The 20346-nt window shown below is 39.6% G+C and overlaps 4 non-coding genes across 4 annotated transcripts; 1 reads left to right on the top strand and 3 right to left on the bottom strand.

Moving 5' to 3' along the window:
* Positions 1–6769: 6769 nt before the first annotated feature.
* Trnaa-agc (transfer RNA alanine (anticodon AGC)) lies at positions 6770–6842 on the bottom strand. The gene has a single exon. It is a non-coding gene; the product is annotated as a tRNA-Ala (tRNA).
* Positions 6843–6982: 140 nt separating this feature from the next.
* Trnay-gua (transfer RNA tyrosine (anticodon GUA)) lies at positions 6983–7072 on the bottom strand. Its single transcript is given in 2 exon segments — positions 6983–7018; positions 7036–7072. It is a non-coding gene; the product is annotated as a tRNA-Tyr (tRNA).
* A 483-nt stretch (positions 7073–7555) lies between these two features.
* Positions 7556–7648, bottom strand: Trnay-gua (transfer RNA tyrosine (anticodon GUA)). The gene is made up of 2 exons: positions 7612–7648; positions 7556–7591 (listed from the first exon to the last, which is right to left on the bottom strand). It is a non-coding gene; the product is annotated as a tRNA-Tyr (tRNA).
* A 366-nt stretch (positions 7649–8014) lies between these two features.
* Positions 8015–8087, top strand: Trnar-acg (transfer RNA arginine (anticodon ACG)). The gene has a single exon. It is a non-coding gene; the product is annotated as a tRNA-Arg (tRNA).
* Positions 8088–20346: the final 12259 nt, after the last annotated feature.

Raw genomic sequence — 20346 nt, 5'->3', positions numbered from 1 at the left:
AGCCTCCAGACCAAATGGAAGCAGGTTTCAGGGGTCAGGGACAGGAATGATGTGGACGTCTGTGATCCTTCTGACCCCACTTATCTGGAGGTAGGCACCACAGGAGTGCTCTCACTTCAAACTCCACCTGAAAACAGGGGTTCCCAGGTCCCTGGCACTTTTGACCCAAGAGTGACACAGAACTCAGGAAAGCATTAAAGTGATGATGACAAGTTTATGGGGAGGAGACAGATACAAATTAAGACAGGGTCAAAGAAGAAAAACATAGGCTACGGGTCTGAATGGGGGTTCCCAAATATGAACTTCTGTGTCCCCTGCCCTCACACCCCATTGGAGTTAGCATGCATCACCCTCTGGCACAAGACGGGTAGCAAAACAACAGGTCCTGTTAACCAGGGAAGCTCCCCCAGGCTCCTGTGTCCAGAACTTTTATCTGGGTTTTATTATGTGGGAATTACTGATTGAATCATTGGCCATGTGACTGAACTCAGTCTTCAATCCTCCTTCCCTTCCTGGAGGCTGGGCTGAGACTACATAGCTCAAAACCCCAGCAGTCTAATCACAAGGTTGCTCTGTTCTGTCCTGATTGGCCCTCTCTTGAGTCATCTTATCAGTCTCAATTATTGGGGCCCACAATGAATAACACAGAGACATGCCTACCACTTAGGAAATTCTAAAAATCCAGAGGCTCCCTCCCAGGAACTCAGGATAAAGGCCAGCCAAATTCTTTATTATGTAATAAAATGTTAGTGCTTTTGTTTTTTTTAACCTCAGGAAGGGAGAAAGGGGGATTCTAAAATTACTTTTACTTTTATGTCAGCACAACAAATAAAATAAACATGTACTGAGTACCAATTGCTTTGTATAATAGCTCCACCTAACAGGTATTATTACTATCATGGAGCCAGCTATGGCTGAACAAAGTGTTGTCCAGAGTCATATGATTGCTAAGTTTGTGACTCACACTTGAAGACTCATCTTTTGATTACAGGGCTCATGGTCTCACCCTGCAAGCTGTGCTACTCCCGTGAACTACAGTAGTGCTGTCCATTAGAATGGTTTGCAATGATTCGGGCATGGTGGTGCATAGCTGTAATCCCAAGGACTATGGAGGCTGAGAAAGGAGGATCCCAGGTTCAAGGCCAGCCCCAGCAATTTAGCAAGACCCTGTCTCAAAATAAAAAATAAAAAAAGAACTGGGAATGTAGCTCAGTGGTAAAGTGATCCTAGGCTTAGTCCCAAGTACCTCAAAAAAGAAAAAAAACCAAAAAAGTCTGCAATGATGGAAATGTTGTGTATCTGTGGTGTTTAACCTCTAGCCACATGTGACTACTGAGTACTTAGAATGTGTACAGTGCAACTCTGGAACTGAATTTAAAGCTTTATTTAATTTAAATTTATATTTGAATGGCCTCATATGGTTAGTGGTACCACATTGAACAATCAGCTCTGGAACATGAAATATAAAAAAAAAAATTGGTGAGAAAATTAAAATGCATTTGAAAGATTCACCAACAGGAACTGGATCACCCACTTTTGGTGGATTCTGTACTATAGCTAGGGTGATATGAACCCCCTCTGGCCACAGAATGCTAGAAGACCAAAGCAGACTTTTCATCCCAACTTTCAAAATAGTTCTGAGTATTTTGAAGATATAAGGCATTAGAAAAGGAATTAAGGTCAGGGGTGCTATTTTCTTGAAGATTCTAGAACAACCTTGGCATTTAATTTACTCATGTTCTCTTTTGTCTCTTTAGCACAGGTAATTGAAAGTCCAGATACTAGAAAATAGTAGAGCTTAGCTCAACAAATATGTTGATCAAACAAAACAGGATTTATGGACAGATGGAGGAAAGAACTAAAGGAAATTAGAAAGATACTGTTTATAGGAAGTGGTAAGGCAGATAGAGGACAAACCTAGTGGGAGAGAAGACAATGGGAATTAGAAAGTTGACCTTGCTTCTGGCTCAACCTCTAACGTAGAGAAGAAGGGGAATTCTTGATTTCTTGTAGCTCACATAAGAGATTTGGTGGCTGACTAAGTCAGTAAAACATGGAAAGGACACCAGATGATGTGGCTGTGTGGGCATAGAGTTAAGGACTGCAGAAGAAGGAGGGTTGGAAAGGTTGAAACACTAAGGCATTAGCAGCCTAAAACTTTCAGCTCAACTCCAGCATAAGTTAAATCTCTTGAAAAATATTTTAATCCCATGCAAAACAAAGGGCCAACTCTTAATCTTGTGCAAGCCAAGTCCTCTTAAAGATGCAAGATTATTAATTCTTCTTTGCAATATCCATCCATCCATACAACTACTCAACCGTCTGTCCGTCCATCCATCCATCCATCCATCCATCCATCCATCCATCCATAATTTAATTAGGGAGAGCACCATATAAGGTCAGTGGTGAAATCTAGGTGAACTAGTTGGTGTTCTAGGCAGCAGGTTCTATTTATTGGTCCTACCAGATAGAGTGTATCTGGCAAGAGATGGGTAGGTATATAATGTTATTTATTTTGGTATGCTAGAGTTCAAGGTATGCTTCAGGAAAGCACTATTTAATCATTAGTTGTCTTAAGAGTTTGCCTCCTTAACTTTTAAAGTTATTGGGGGAAAAACAAAACAAAACACAACACTTCTCCAGTAAAAAGGATTCATGTCATCTCCTTAGGCCGTTTCATCTATACAATACTTAATACTTTCCTTCTGTCTACCTTGTAATCTTTTCAGTTTAATTGTTTCTGGAAATAGGCAACATGCATATATGATTCTAACATTTTTAATGAAAAACAAATAATTAATAAAATTGAAAACCACAGAGAAATGAACTTGATAAGCACTTAGCAGAAGCTAACACTATGTGACACTTCTTTCATTAGATTGCAAACTTCTGGTTCAAAGCTTTTTTTTGTTTCATCTTGATAATTGCTTCTGTTTCAAATCTGTTGTTTATAAATTTTACTTCATCATAAAGATCTCTAAGGAAATGTTAGAAAACTAACATATTGTACTTTCCTCTGAACATTTATTGGCATAATTCAAGTGCCAGAAAGAAACGGCAACAGTTGTTCCAAAAAGTAGCAAATACTTTATAGCCCAAGGTCCTTCCATTGTCGCCTGTCTGAAGTCCTCCCCTGGGTTTCAGGGCCTCCTGAGCTCCACGCCTACCATCACCCACCTTCCGCTTCCCTTACACCCCAGTTTCCTAACTGATTTCTCTGAATTCACTCTTGCCTTCTGCAATTCATTTCTTACACATCACTCCAGAAACTGTCGCATCACCCCATGAAAAAGACATCAATCACTGTAAGTCCTAAGGCCTGATGTGAACTCCTCCATCTCCATCCTGCACTCTCCATAGAAATAAGATGTGACAAATATGAGTCATGTATATGATTTTTAAATTTTCTAGCAGCTACATTGAAAAAGCTAAGAAGAAACAAATGAAACTAATTCTATTAATATATAGCCAAAATATTACCATCCCAACATGTAATCAATGTTTTTCCTCCTCCTCCTCCTCCTCCTCCTCCTCCTCCTCCCCCTCCCCCTCCCCCTCCTCCCCCTCCCCCTCCCCCTCCTCCCCCTCCCCCTCCTCCTCCTCCCCCTCCTCCTCCTCCTCCTCCTCCTCCCCCCCCCCGCTCCTCCTCCTCCTCCCCCTCCTCCTCCCCTCCTCCTCCCCTCCTCCTCCTCCTCCTCCCCCTCCCCTCCCCCTCCCCTTCCCTCCCCCTCCCCTCTCCTCCTCCTCCTCCTCCCCCTCCCCCACCCCTCCCTCTCCTCCCCCTCTTCCTCTTCTTTTTTAAACCTTATTGTGCTGACTATTGTCAAAACCCAGAAAGTACATCCTGATCTTACTCCTGATCTTTGAAGGAAAGCATTTAGTCTTTAACTACTTTTTATTTTCAGTTTTGAAAGAAGGGATAAAACCCAGAGTGGCTTTAGCACTGAGCCACATGCCTCGCCCATTTTATTTTTTATTTTGAGACAGGGTCTTAAGTTAAATTGCTGAGGACCTTGCCAAATTGCTGAGGATAGCCTTGAACTTGCAATCCTCCTGCCTCAGTATCCCGAGTTGCTGGGATTACAGGTGTGTACCACCATACCCATCTTAGTCTTTTCTATTAAATATAATGTTACTGTATGTTTTTCATGGATGCCCACATTAGATTGATGAAATTCCCCTCCCTTCTAAGTTTGCTGTCAGTTTTTAAAATGAGGAATGGAAATCGAATTTGGTCAAATGTTTCTTTAGTCTGTTTAATATGATGAATTACATTAATTTTTGAAAGTTGAACCAGTCTTGTATTCCTGAAATAAATTCCCTTGGTCATAATATATTTTTCTTTTTATGTATTGTTGGATTTAAGCAGCTAAATTTTTGTTGAGAATATTTACATCTCTGTTCATTAAGGACAACTGTATTGTCCTACAGTTTTATTTTCTTGTAATGTCTTTGCCTGACCTCATAGAAATGAGTTGGAAAACACTCCTTCTTCAATTTTCCAGAAGAGTTTACATATAATTGGTATTATTTCTTCCTTAAATGCTCAATAGAATTCACTACTGAAGCCATCTGGGCCTGATGTTTTCTTTATGAGAAAAATAAATGCATCAATACATGTAAAGTTCCTAGAACTGAGTTTGGTTTGTAGGAAGTGCTGAATAAATATTAGCTGTTAATTATCTAATTATTATCATCTGCATTTTACAAATGAGGAAACTGAAGCAACCAGGATTTCAAATATAAGCTATTACTATATTCATTTATATTTCCAGTTAAAATAGTAAATGGGTATTTTGGAAAAATTAGAAAATATTTTAAAATTTTTAGTGAAGAAAAAAGATTACAACTATTAACATTTTTATACATTTTCCAATCTTTTCTATAGATAATTTATGCTTCTTTATATTGTTATTATTATTTGTATTACTCTGTAATACTTTCTTTAGCAATTCAATTATTAACATTTTCCATGTCCATACAAATTCTTAATAAATCTAACTTAAATGATTATACATTTTTATTATATGATCATATTACAATGTATTTAACCATCATTTTGTATTTTTATGATTTTTTTTCCTATTTTCTTTGCACACAGGAGCCAAGCACCTCTTGCACTTCCACACGTACTTAAATAAACGTCAATACAAACCCTCAAAATAATTCCTCTAGGCCTTCACTGTAAGTATGGTTTGCTTCCACACCGCATGAATATGACACTCCATGATTATGCTTCTCCCTTCCTCCTTCCCCTCCAGTCCCTTCCCTCCCTTCTTCCCCTTCCCCTTCCCCTCCCTTTTCTCTTTCTTCCACACTGATAACAGCTAATGCTTATTGTGTACTTACTATGTGCCAGGCACTGTACTAACAGCTTTATAAATGATATCTTAATAAAAATAAATATCCTTATCATCATCTCTATTTTACAAATGAGGAAACTGAAGCAACCAGTATGCCAAGCAGCTTGCCCAAGGTCATGCAGTAAGGAACTGCAAAGCCAAGACAGGTCATCAGGTTTCACAGCCCATAGGACTAACCACTATGCTTATTGTCTCCTGACTTGTATCTTTGAACTTTTTACTGATTTCCATTCCCCACCTGGGCTACTGACCCTGAGAGGTTTCAGTTCTGTCCCATATCACCTGTTGTACGTGTGTGTCCTCCACAGAGAGATCCTGTTACTATTCCTTCCTATTCCCTTGACTTATTACCCATTTATTGTTCTTTTTGGCAATTACAATTAAAATAATTCTCTTTCTTACTTTGTAAATGTGTTTTCATGAACATGTTATATTTTAGGTGATCCATACATTCAATTAAAAAATTATTGAAAGATGAGATAAAAATGGAAAATGAAAAATAAAGATAAAGCAACAAAGCACTGCAGGTTATATACACTGGTAGCAAAAGCATACTAGTTGTCCAGGACTCTAAAATGTACAAGAGTGAAGAATTACCATTTCTTTATTTACCACTATTAGCCTCAAAAAGAAAAATAATTCTTTTTTGTTAGGAAAATTTATGTTTTGTGTTGTGACTTCAACAGCTCTCTAGTGACTCTATTCTAGAAAATAATATGTAAGGAGAATTATTACCAGAAAGATCTTCTTAAGAATACTTAAGAATTCAGTCTCTGAATCTTGCAGCAAGTTGTGTGTCTGCTTTAGTTATTTTTTTTTTAATAAAATTGTACTCAAGGGGAGGCCTAAACAGAACTTTTATTCCAGTTACTTCTTTCTCAGTGCTGATAACTAACTTTCCACAATTACTTCCCAGGAGGACACGACACTAGAACCCCCTTCCAAAAGCAAACCGTCACTCCCTGACTTCTCCACGTTCCACCCTTGCCTTAGCCTGCCCTGCCCCCTCTGCCTAACAGAGGAGTCAAGCAGACAGTGTCCCTTTCCAAGTTCTCGGTTTCCTGCTTGTTTCCCGGTCTGGTTTCCCCTAACTCCCGGCAGTCCCTACATCAAACACAAATCACATAGGATCCGGGGCAGCAAGAGATATATAAAGGCAGTTTGTTACCATCTGTGAAAGAAAGACAAGCAACTTCGTTAATTTCCCAAAGAAAATGGATCTGATTTTTAAAGAAACTTCCTAGAGAAACTGCCAACACCCATTGACCATCCTCTGCGGTGTTTTACCGAGCAGTAACCTCAAGCTTTACTTTACCTTTCTCTTGCCTAAGGTCTGACTTTCTGCTTAGGTTTCAGATAGAGAGCGAACTGAATGAAAAACTACCAAGTGAGACCAGGAAGAAAACTGGAGGATGCGGGCATCGATCCCGCTACCTCTCGCATGCTAAGCGAGCGCTCTACCATTTGAGCTAATCCCCCACCGCTGGGCACGGCTGGTTATCTGTTCCTCTAGAGGAGGGACAGAGCAGGGAGAAGTGAAGATAATTTTTTTTTTTTTTTTAAACTACTTTTGATCTTGTCTAGTAACTGAAACCAAAGTGACAAAAATAAACCGCCCTTCCTTCGAGCCGGAGTCGAACCAGCGACCTAAGGATGGCCACGGAAATGCAACCTACAGTCCTCCGCTCTACCAGCTGAGCTATCGAAGGGAGCGGGCGGCTCCCCTCCCGTCTTGTTCCCATAACATCGCCTCACTTTCTGGACTCCGTGCGGTGTGCCCTGCTTTCCTGGTCCCCAGGGCCCGGGAGTACGAGACGGCTCTTCCCACCTCCTCAGCGCAGCCGGCGCAGAAGCTGCCCCGGGTTTACTAAGAGGCTCTTCTGCCTGGGACCGGCTTGGCCGCGTTCTCTCCGGTTTTTGTTTTGTTTTTAATAACTCGGGAAACGCCAGAGAAGCTTAAGGAACAAACACAAACAGCCGCACTTTGGAACTAACTGGCCAGAGCATGTCCTCGCTCTGGGATCGCAAAAGGTTTCACACGTGGGATGTCACCAACCCACCATGGTGCCAAAGTGCCGAGCTACCAAACTGTTCTTTGGGGTGCTATGATTGACTGAGGGGCACATCCTGAAAAGAAAGGGCTTGTAAGTCACAGGAAGCCGGGGAGGAAAAAAAAAAAGAAAAAGCTAGTCTCCTTCGAGCCGGAATCGAACCAGCGACCTAAGGATCTCTCTTGCTAGGGAACCAGCTACAGTCCTCCGCTCTACCAGCTGAGCTATCGAAGGGACAAGAGGACGGGGCGCGCCCCCTGAGATTCAACACTTAGGAGTCAGAATGCTCTCGTGGTTGGCTGAAAGCATGAGCATGCGCACTTCGAAGAGCCCGGAACAGTACATGCCGGTGTGAAGTTATACGCATGCTTAAGAAGACAGCCCCGCCCCGTTCCTCTCCGCCCCCCTCTCTACTTCGCAAGCCGGTGACCCTGGGAAGGACCCTAACCCGAGTCCCTGTCCGTTGTGCCTAGACTCTGCGACTCCGCTGCCTGTCTGTCGCAGCCTTCCTTTGCTAGCCTATGTTTCCCCTCTGGGTGACTGTCAGGTCCCGCCTTACTACGGTGTCATTCTGAAGGCCCCCCTGGGGCTTAGCGTGGAGGGCCAGTGGCGCAATGGATAACGCGTCTGACTACGGATCAGAAGATTGTAGGTTCGACTCCTGCCTGGCTCGTACTTTTTGATAACTTCCGTATTTCAAAACCAAAAGTCGTTACTTCCCCCCGAGTTTCCCAAACCAAGTAGTTGGATCACTGCAATTCTGTCAGCCACACTTGGAGGCCAGAGATCCTTGGCTCACTTTGACCGCCGCTGCTCTGGCGGTTTCCAGTGCCCCGGGCGGGGCTGGCTGGATGCGCTTGGGCGTCTGGAAACCGGCTGCCCCACGCAGAGCTGAAGTCCCAGCGCTGCACGGGACGCAGCTCAGATCCTCGGCTTTTGTAAATTATTTTAAGACATCACAATCACAGAGTCACTAAAGAAGGCCTCGCTCCCCTGACTCTGCAGGAAGAGGAAGGGCGGGAAAGTTAAGGGTACTTAAAATGTCTTTTTGATCCTGTTCTTACATTTAATTTTCACAAAGATAGTCCCTCCCAGATAGGCCTGTGATCCTGTTACACTGGCCTGGTTTTGTAGTCATAGTCAAAGAGGGTTAGTAAATTGTTAGTGGCTCGTGGCTATTCTGTGATATTCTGAGGTCTCTGTTAGCCCTACATAAAAACCTTCCAATGATGGTTCTTTTAACTCAGGAAGCATGATGTTGGTTTGAGCAAATTGAGTTTCTGTATTGAAGTTCTTATTTTAATCTTATTTGTAGAAGAGGATTTGCAGCTGTTTGGTTAAGTCTCCTGATAAGATAGCAATTCCCCAACATAAAAGCTTTAAGAAAATGTGAAGTATGCGAAGAATGATGTGAAGTTAGGAAAAAGAAAGCAATTAATTTTATAGAGTGGGAATGCAATTTCCCTAAGGTTGCTTAAACTTGGTCCAAAGAAGCTAAAATTGAAGGGAGAAGGGCAAGCATAGACAATTTGGGTAAAATGATGATGGTTTTAATTTTTGTTTCCTACTGAACATAGTTTCTATTTTTGCATGTAACAAGCTGATGTATCTTTAAAGTTATATACTGTTTCTAGAGTTAAAAAAAAATTACTTCTGTGGGATTTGGGGGACATACATTGTACTCCTCCCTTAACGTTTATGGACAGAAGCAAATAAATTAGGTAAAGAGGAAAAAGCCTCTGTCTTATTCCTACCTTTTCCCATTTTATTATGGTGGCAAACAAAGCATTTATTATCTGCAGAGATCATAGTCATGGCCATCATTGCAGGATGGCAGAAACCATCACCCTTGGTATGTCCCCTTTTACTACAGCCAGCCTAAGTAACAGATTTCAAGACATGCATGATTTCTGGCTCTTTTACTTGTAGCAAAAATTCACACAGAGCTAGTGTAAGCAAGAGAAACATTTATTATAATGATGCAAGGATATTTCTCCAGGAAACCTAGAATGAAATGTACCTTGGCCTTCTTAAAGGCTTCTCTCGGTGTCCCTCAGCTCTTGTCTATGTTGCTCTAATATCATATTGAAAAAAGTTCCCCTAAAAGTTCCTGAGCTTTTCTTAGTCTATAACCCTGAGACTCCCTTCTTTTTCTCAGGCCTCACTGCAAAAATTTCCATTGTTCTGGCCTCATTTAGATCTTCATTCCCTGTATTCAAGGGGCAGAATAGCATGTCTTGTTTGGCATATTTGATTGCATTCCTTCCTTCCCAGGAGGAGGGCATTGAAAACAGGATAATAAAGATATACAAAAAGGGAAAAAGATTTGTTGCGACATGGCAAACTATAGTAGGTACAATCAGTAAACTAGAGATTTTTTTAAAATTTCTGGGAGCTGGAAAGCAAATGAATCTATATGGATATAGCTTGGAATAGAGATAGAGAAAACTATAGTTCAAAATGCACATTCTGCAAGCTAACAGAAACAAAAGCATTCTTTCAGTAGAGTTCCCAAGAGACTTCAGGCACAGAACAGTGAAGAGGTCAGTTGTCCACAACATTGTGCAGCTGTTGCTGAATTTATCCTTTGGTGGAGCAGCCTGAAGAGCTGCTTAAGCAGAGTAGATTTTCTTGGAGAGATCATGGATGGGTATAGGTTGGGAAGAGAGGCAGAGCAAATCCTAATAATATACATGGAAAGAAAAGAATGCCACCCCATCCCACTTTTAGAATGAGTCTCTTCTTGAGTTGGTAGTTTGGGGTATCTTGGTTCAGATGACTGTTCTCCCACAACGCACCATAAATGAAAAAGCCTGCATGTCCCCCAAGACCCAGCCATTCTATGATATGAATCATTTTAGTTGTTCATTCATAAATATGAAAATATGTTTACCAGACAATTGAGAGGAAACAACAGCTTAAAAAAAAGAAAGTTCAAGATGAACAAATTAAGTAAATGACCCAGGAGGAAACAGATAATGTGAGGAATAGAACAGAACTTTTTTTTTTAATGCTAATGGATATCCTCAGAGACAGCCAAAGCGTATTGCAACAATGAAAACCAGAACACGGTGATATTAAAAGGAACCACTAGAGAATAATAGAGTTCTTGAAAACTTAAAGTGCAATGGCTAAGGTGAAAAATAACATATCAGAAATGGCTAAAGACCAAATATGAAGATAGGGAAGATAAAATGGAAAATATCTCATAAGACACCAGACCATGGAAAGCAAAAAAATATATAAAAATAGGAACCTAAGAGACCCAAAAGACATTATAGCTATCTATTAAGTTCCAGGGAGAGAAGGAAACAATGCAGGGGAAAGGAATGGAAGAAAGACATTGTTCATCTATTCAAAAGGGCCTCCCAAACAGGAATCAAACTGTGAAATATGATATATTAAGAACGGTGTAATGTTTTGAACTACCAACAATAAAAAAAAAAAAACAAATGTGCCTTGACACAGCCTTGTAAAATTTAAAACCTTGAAGAATGAAGGTGAAACCCTAAGTTTTCATAGGTGGAGGCACAATAAAACAAGGGAAAAACCAGACGAGCTACAAAGAATAAGAACTGGATTATGATCAGACTTCTTGGATTTAGAGGACAGTAGAGTGAGGCCTTCAAAGTTCTGTGGGGAAATAATTTAGAACCTTGAATTGCCTACCCAGTAGGTAGCAATCACATGTTAGAACAGATACTTAATACTTGCAAGGTCTCTAAAATTGAAATTATATGATTCTTTTTGAAATAAATAATAATTTAAACAACATTATTTGAAGATGTCATGCTGAATGGGTTCTTCAAGATGATGAAGCTGAGGCAGAATTAGAGAGCAAATTTTTTCCTGGGGAGTAACATGTGTGAGTGGAAAAGGAAAGGACACAAGTTGAGTAGGAGTACCCATAGGACACTGATGCTGACCTGACAGTTTCTACTAGCCCCGTTGATAGCTCCAAAGCAAAGATTTCTCTTTAAAGGAGTTCTGAGTTGGGCAGAAGTGATTGGGCCCTTGTATCACTACCTTGCTCAGGCATTGACCAGAGACTGATTACCACTGAAGGATCCTATAGACTGTCAGCTGTGCTCCTTGTAGCTGGGCAGTGAGTCCTTTCCTGAAAGGTGGTCTAGCAGTATACTTCTGTATCTTCCACAGATTTACTTTGGCAAAACAAAGTGAAAATCCAAGAAAGAATAGTACACATGATTTAAGACAAAAGGAAACCAACTCAGGGACTCGGGTTGACAGTGCGACAGTTTGAATGTTTTTGTCCCCCTAAAGATTCGTGCATTGGAGGTTTGGTGACCAGGCAGAGTGGTAGGTGGTACTGGCAGATAGGAGTGAGACCTGTAAGTGGTGGTGCCAAGTGGGAGGTCCTTAGGTCCTGAGGCATGGCCTTGGAAGGAATCAGAGGACACCTTTCTTTCTCTGACTTCCTGTTGAGGGATGCGATCCTTCCTCCAAAAATCACAGTTATTGTATCATTTGCCATGGTTGCCATTGCCAGAGACTATATCATGCTGTTTGGACTGTCAGCCTCCAAAACTGTGCTTAATCTTTATCAACTTTTCTGCCTGAGGAGTTTCATTATAGTAGCAAATTCTCATGAGTATAACAAGGATGTTGAGGAGACAAGATGTGTGTGTGTGTACATGTGCATGCATACATAGATCAGAGAGCTCCAGGAAGATATCTTTTAAGAAAAAATGGATTCTTTTACAATACCAAATGTAATTTTAAAAGATCATATGTTACTTTTCTTGGAAAGATTCTTGGGAACTTCTAATACAAAAAAATAAAAAATAAATAATGCCTAAATGTAAAATAAATTGCAATGTGGTACACTTCTGAGAAATTATGGGCACATGTTATGAAATATGTCAGTTCCTTTTACACACACACACACACACACACAAATTCATTTACCATAGATTTAACCCCTGGTACCTCAGATTGTGACTGTGTTTGGAGACAGAGCATTTAAAGAGGTACTTAAGTTAAAATGGGGTCATTAGGTGGCTTTAACAAGTCCCCATTTGGACACTTAGGTTAGGAAAACTGGACCAATGACTTCGGGAGGAATGATGTTGAGAGGCAGTTTCTGATGCCAGGTCAGATAATAACCAAGACATTCTGGAATTAGCAAAGTGTTCCTTTTATTTACAGGTATGCTATTTATCACCTCTAAAACCCAAAAGTCAAATCCATACAATTTTTTAGCAACAGTTCTCCATGATATCTGAAGATACAAAATGTTGTTCAACTTGAAAAAGTATCCACCACATGTGCACACTAAAGAGCTTGATAGTTCTTCCTATCAGTGGAGGAAACCATTCTACAGATCGGGAAACTCTACCCAGAAAGGTTGAATAATTTGTTCAGAATTATCACTCATGTTGGGGATGTAGGACTGAGTTCAGGTTTGGATATTGCACATCCATGGCTTTATCTATATATGTACTGTCCTCAAAAAGGAGACATTCAGAGAATGTTTCCAAGATCAGAAAGGGAACCATTCTGTGGAATTCTAGGGTAAATCAACTGCTTCCAGGTACTCACAGAGTTAGGTTCTATACAGTCACTGCAAACAGTGATTTAGTGGGTGCTAACTCATTGCTTCCAGGAGAAATACAGGGTTAGTTTTCTTTAAGCCTCTGGTTACATTTTCATCAATCGGTCAATGTATAACTTTGTTTTCTGTGTGTTTCTGTTTAAGGACGCCTAATTTAATGTATACATTACTAATTTGTTAATCTTGAGCTCCTTGCCAACAGCACTGCCTGAAGGAAGCAAATCTGACTGATGTACATGTTTCTTCATAAGGCCTCTTGCATCACAACCTCCAGTGCATAGGAGCATTTGACCGACATTACTTCAGCACAATGCTTGGTGCCATTTTTAAAAACAAAATCAACAAAACACACAAAAATGCAAAACACAAGGCACTACATAGACCATGTAAAGAATTTACAATAAGAGATCTGAAGCAAGAAGGCAAAGGATTGCCTTGTTCAAACTCAGTGGGGACATGTACACTGGGTGGCTCACAGATCATGTCATGAAGAAGAAAGTGCCACATTGACTTCAGATCTACAAATAAATTTTAGTGGGTAGGTAAAGGAGTTCAGAACACACCACACCCAAGAATGCGACTTTGACATATTGTCTACTTTGAGCTGAAGCACCTGAGAAACAACAGAAACACTTTCTACATAAAGTCAGGTCATAAAATTTCACATAAGAAAGATGCCCTCACTGTACCAGGAAGGAAAGAACATTCTCATCATGGGAGACTGCGAGTTGTACCAAAGTGAATCTGAATCTACTAAATTAATCCTCATTTTCCAATAGTTTCCCCCATATATTTTCTAGTCACCCTCCATAATTACTGACCCTAGCCCACACCTTTTTGTCTTGTCACCTCTCCACAATTTATCATTATTTACAAATGCATGTAAGCTTTTGACACTAATATCTTCTTTTTAAAATTTTTTTTTGTAGTTATAGATGGATAAAAATGCCTTTATTTTATATGTTTATGCTTATGTGGTACTAAGGATTGAACCCAGTGAAGACACATGCTAGGCAAGTGCTCTGCCACTGAGCTACAGCCCCAGCCCTCGGGCCTAATGTCTTTTTTAAGTCTTCATTTTTCTTATGAATATGCCCATGTACATGAAAATATTAAATAAAACTTGTATGCGATTCTCTTGTTACTGTTTTATGTTAATTTAATTCTCAGGCCCAGCCATAGAACCTGAGAATAGAAGGAAGTTATTCTTCCCCCAGAGGAGGAAGTTTGTTTTCTCTTACATAGGCACATCCACAAACATGAAATCTGAATGATGAGCGTTGACTGTGTTATTAGCCAAACTAAATCCTGAATTCTATACCAGATTACCATATCAAAATATTTTAATTAAACCCATCCCTATCCCCCTCCCTCTTTAAGAAGATTAACAGGAGACATTTGTATTACAGGGAGACGGTGAGACCCATCCATCCAGTTCCTAGGGCCCCCAAAGACCCTGTAATCTCACTTACAGTCTTTCACTCAGGTAAAGTGAGACTAACATTTTTGCTTATTACATTTTCCCAAAATGTCTGATTAGGGATGGGAGGAGAATTTTGAAGGGAGATTTTCTTCAGAAGCATTTATTCCTTTAACAAATATTAATTTAACACTTGATGTGTGCTAGGCATCAGTGTTTCTTCTAGAGCTTGGGATATAGCAATAATCAAGATAGACATAAAAGCCTGTCCTGATGGAGCATACATTCTGGAGAGGCAGAGAGACAATAAATAACAATAATTAATGTATATGTTAGGTTCCAAAGAGGTAAGGGCCAAAGAAAAAAGAAAGCATAATAGATTCAGTATGTGGAGGGGATCATGCTTCTCACAATGGCAAACTGATACCAGAAGCAAAATAAATTGCTATGGGATATATACATATGTGTACACACACACACACACACACATACACACACACACAGAGGAAACACATGCACACAAATACAAACACATACATACATGCACACATTCTTTAAAGGGCAGCAAATAGTATTTCGTTCCTTAGGAAAATGTTGAAATTTGCCAAGCTCTATTTCCTTTGTACAATGAAGAAATAATAAAAGAATGCTAATTTAGTAATCTGAGAGATGAATGCTATATTTTTACTAATGGAAGCTTCACAATTTGTACCTTATTTTGTACAATGGAGAAATTAGATATAATTTCACTTTTATTATGAACAGATAACATTTAAATCATGAAAAGATTTTATATCTTATTGTTGAGAGGTACTGAAATACCTTATTTTTATATATAATAGCAATGTTGTCATCCCAATTTTGTGGACTCTGAAAAATAGATTATATTAACTTGGATTTATAGACCTATGGTATTTACTTCAAGTGGGGGGAGGTACTAGTTATAATATATTGAATGTGAATATTATTTTTACTTTAAATAAGCAGTTGTGTCTGACTTCACAGAATTCAAGTGTGACTTAGGGCACCAGGGTGGCATAGTAATTAAGCAGATAGACTTTGGAGCCTAACTACAGAAGTTCAAATGCTGGCTTTCCTATTATTAACATATGGGTTAATTAATGGCTCTGTGCTCCCCAATTTTTCTCATCTATAAAATGGGAAATAGTGATAGTATTGATCTCAGAGGGTTGCTATGAAGATCACATGAGACCGCTAAAGTAGGGCCTGGCTCATAGTAAGTACCATGTGTTGCCTCTTTTAAAATATGTTTAAAGGCTTTCTTAGCACCATCTAAACATCCTAGAAAATTATAGTCAGAACTCTGTATAATAGAATTTTAAAAATCATAATTATGTATTTTATTTTATGTTACCTATCTATTTACATTTGTTCTGGGCATGGAACCCAGGACCTTGGACATCTGGAGCCATGTGCTCTAGAGCTGAGCCACACCTCTATCCCATAATTATTTATGAATATCAACCACTCTAAAATCACTTGCAAAATTAAACAATCCAAATTTTCACCCACTTGATTGTTGTTGCAGCTATAGGTTGGTCAGACAAGAGAAAGTGGCAAAGACCTTTCTATAAAGACAGCAAAGAGGTACTTGTTCCAAGTAAGGAGGTGCTTCAGAGAGTGAGGAAGGAGGACGAGGTGAAGAAAAGGAAGAAGAAGACATCTGCTGGTTTGCTCTTGAGGAAGTCATTGGAAATAAAGAAACGGATATTCCCCAGTCTTCACTCTCCTTGAACTATAAAGGGCAGTCAATGAAATGGGCCAAGTAACTTAACTTCTGTTTTAGTTTCTTAGTCTGAAATATAGAACTGAAGATGGTGACAGTACTTGTCTTTTATAGATTTTTAGGAGTATTACGTTAATCAATACAAAGCTGTTAGGCTCAGGTATTAAACACTATGCTTATTGGCTATTGTTCATTCAGAATATTTGTTTTAAATTTATGAATGAGTGAGTCATCTTTTTTAAATACAAATAAATGCATCTATGATCCTAAGCCAAAATTCTCATATCCTTTATTTTGAAGGATAGAATGCAGTAGAAAGAGATAAGAGTCAGCGAGCAAGCTAAGAAATGCAGGAGATAAACAGTAAAAAGAATAATTTATTTACCATTAAAACTTTATCCTCTAACTCAAAATAATATGTATGTGTTTTGGATTTTGAAAGCTAAAAATTTTATTGCCTATCACGCTACACATTAATTAAAAAGAATAATTTCCATGTTGTTTTAGTCAGATTTTTATTGTTGTGACAAAAAAAAAAACTGAGAAAACAACTTAGAGGAGGAAGGATTTATTTTGGTTCACAGTTTTAGAGGTTTTAGTCCCTGGTTGATTTGTTCCATTACTTTGGGTCTGAGGCCAAACAAAGCATTATGACAGAAGGGCATGGTGGGAGAAAACTGCTCACTTCACAGCAGCCAGAAAGTAGGGTGGGGGTGAAGGGGCCGGGGGCAACATATACCCACTCAGGGCATGCCTAAAGTGATCTACTTCTTTCAAGTAGGTCCCATCTCCTACAGTTTCCACCACCTCCCAGTAGTCCTTTTAATAATGACCTCATCAATAAATTAGTCCATTGATGTGATCAGTGCCCTCATGAAAAGTACCCCAAAGCTCCTAGGTTATCTCTAAAATATTTTTTCTAAAATTATAATATTCCTGAAAATGCCAGTTTGAAAACTAGCTAATATTATGCATGACCAAATAGACCATTTGTAGATGAATATCTTCTCCAAGAAATCAGAAGTGAAGATATTTAGGTATCAGAACATATCAAAAGTAAAAGAAAAATTCATCATGAGTAGGACCTCTTTTCCTGACCCTGGAAATGAGGGTGTGCCTGGTAACACATCATTGCAGAAGCCCATGATCTGATTTTCAGCAATCAGAAAGCTCAGTTGGCAGACCAGCAGTGAGCAGGATGTGTTAACAGATGTCCTATAACTGCTGATTTGATTCTAGGAATTTAATTTGGCTTCTTGGGGACAGCCCTGGAACAGCATGACAATTCTAGAAAGTGGTGTCACACTTACCCATCCATTTGGCACTAAGCAGGTTTAGATCTCCTTTTGGAGAAAGGCATTTCTCAGAAATAGCATATGTTGAGAATTAGTCAATTAACCAACAGGTAGGTGGTTTATTAGTTTTCTAGTTTGTCTTTAGTGCTGTGGGAAAGATAAACTCTGACTCTAAAATGTAGTTCTGGAAAATACTACTAATTTGTCATCTATAATGTGACAATAACTGTTCTTCAGAGTGTGGTTACATAAGACTAGATCTCAATTTCTGGGCATTTGCAGTTGACAACCTCTCAGGAAGTGAATATAAATGAATATAGTTATTCAGGTGCTCAGGAGGCGAAGAATAACAACTGCAGGCAGGAAAAATAAAAGTAATTTTGGAGAAGAGGACTTGGGTTTCTCAAAAGTTTTTCTCTGTGTGGAGAAGGGTGGTGTTCTGGAAATGGACATTTGCCTTAATATAGATGAGGGTTGAGGATGCTGAAATATCTGAAAAAGGTAACTTTAATCAAGTGAATGAAGTGACAATGAGACTCCCCTCCATCTTCCTATTCTTCATTTCAGAGTATTTCATATAAAATATTAATATGCAAAAAAATATCAATATGCTAACCCTCTGTAAAAATAACGGATGCTAGCAGCTTTTGCATCTCTAGCAGGTAGGAGTTTCTCTTTTCTAGATTATAGGTTAAATGCTTATTTATTCAACAAATATTCTCTGACCATCTACCATGTGACCGGCACAAAAATCAGGCAAAAATCCTCACCCTCCTGGTGTGGGAATCAGACAATGATCAAAATAGAGAAGTATTTTAGTAAAAGGTGCTAAGGAGAAAAAGTAGAGAGGAAGAACAGGAAACGAGGGCGGTCACAATTCTAGACATGGGAAGATCTTAAGAGAAATTTGAGAAAAGAGATATTTCACTTATTTCACTTTGAAATCTAAAAACATTGAATTCATAGAAATAGAATGGTCTCTTTATGCTCTAAATAATTATATGTTCTAAATTAATCTCTGACTCAGAGCGGCAATTTAACAAGGGAGCAAGAAATTTTCTCAGTTAGGCTCTAAGCACCCCCTATTTCTAGGGCTATGAGAATCTACAGGGGTGCATATATTGATTCTCCAGTGAGTTTCTAGGGCTCATTTTGCTCCAGCCTGGTGGCTGCTGAGGACTGTCTAATCTCATGTGATTTTTGAGGAGCCAGCTCTTTATTAGGGCTATGAAACCACAGCTTAATTTTGTCACATGGGCAACCAAGTGCCTCCCCATGGTAGAAGTTCTCCCCTGTGGGGACAAAATCTAGGCTACTCCAGGAACTCCTCCAGAATTCTCAAACCCATCTCAGTATGGAGGACCTTCACAATGGGGTCACTTCTCAAATTTCATCACGCACTTTCTAACAGCCTTTCTAATGGCCTGGCCTCCCAGACAGAAGCTTGAGTGGGAGAGGCCTTGTGCTAAGTAAAATAAACTAGGCCCAGAAGGTCAAATACCACATGATCTACTTGTACGTGGAATCTTGAAATGTTAAACTCATAGAAGCAGAGAGTTGAATGGTGGTTATCAGAGCTGGGGAGTTGGGGAGATGTTGGTTAAAAGGTTAAAAAAAAAATAAGTCTGGTGGTTGTTTTCAGGTCTCTGGCTACCTTTGGTTTGAAACCAAAAGGGTGCCTGTGGCAAAGAACAACCTTTTAATATGATACTCAAAATAAGAGGCTTCATTCCTTTTGGTCTCCAAAGAACTAAGGACAAAACAAAATGAATGTCTCAATCCATTCAAATAACCTTGCCAATACATTCAAATAACAAATGTGGTCCCTTTAAATTATTTGTCTGTCAATATACTCAGATAATTGTGAGAATTATATATTTGCCCCCCCCCTTTGCTTATTAGCATTGTGACTCTGTATGAGGAGTTGGGTAGGGAGGTATTCATCTGAGGGTGTTCTGTTCTGTTTCACATCTCTCCCTTCATTATCAGACCAGTTCATCTAAGAGACAGTAAGCAAGGTATAGAGGTGACCAAGGGGAGCAAGAGACCAGGAGACAGAATAGAAATGAGGGTCCGATGGAGGAAAGGTAGACATGGGAAAGGGGAGGACAGGGAAGAAAATGTACTGAGAATAAGGGAGAAAGGAACAAAGGAGAAGATGAAGTTAAATAGACTTAGAACGAGGGTTGGAAAATGAAATATTGAGGATGGACAATGAAGAAACAAGTTAGTTGCAGAAATTGTGTTAAAATTATACAGAAGGTCAGAAATTATGTTAAAATTATACAGAAGGTCAGCTGAAGGTCAGAAGCCTGACACAGGATTTGGCAGGACTTTCTTCCTGGAGGCTCCATGGGGAACCTGCTTCCTTGAGCATGCTAGCTTCTAGAGCTGCCTGCATTTCTTGGTTCTTGCTCCCTTCCTCCTCCATCTTCAAAGCGCCTCTCAGATCTGAGGTTCAAATTTCATCTCTCTATTCTTCTGCACCACCTCCCTGCCATCACCTCCTTCCTCCATAAATCAAGTTCTCTACTTTTAAGGATTCATGGGATTACATTGGACCTGCCTGGATAATGCAGGATAATCTCCCCATCTCATGGTCCATAAAATCATAGCTGCCCAGCCTCTTTTGCTATAAACCATGATATATTCACAGATGCTGGGAATCAGAACACTGTATTACATCCTCAGGGCCATTGCTGTGTCTCTCACAGAGATTATGCAGGCTTCATTGGAAGCCTCTCTGTTAATCAAAGTATCAGGCAGTGCGGTTTCGGGGAGCCCAGTTCCAATCTAGACCATGTTGAATGCGTCTTAGCCCACATACCATTTGAAATGTAGAAATAGATGTAGTTCCCAAAAAGTCAAGATATTCATTTTGACAAGAATAAATGC

This window comes from Urocitellus parryii, chromosome 7, assembly GCF_045843805.1.
Source record: "Urocitellus parryii isolate mUroPar1 chromosome 7, mUroPar1.hap1, whole genome shotgun sequence".
Lineage (NCBI taxonomy): Eukaryota > Metazoa > Chordata > Mammalia > Rodentia > Sciuridae > Urocitellus > Urocitellus parryii.
The sequence above is the reverse complement of the archived record's forward strand: the minus strand, read 5'-3'. Positions and strand labels throughout refer to the sequence as shown.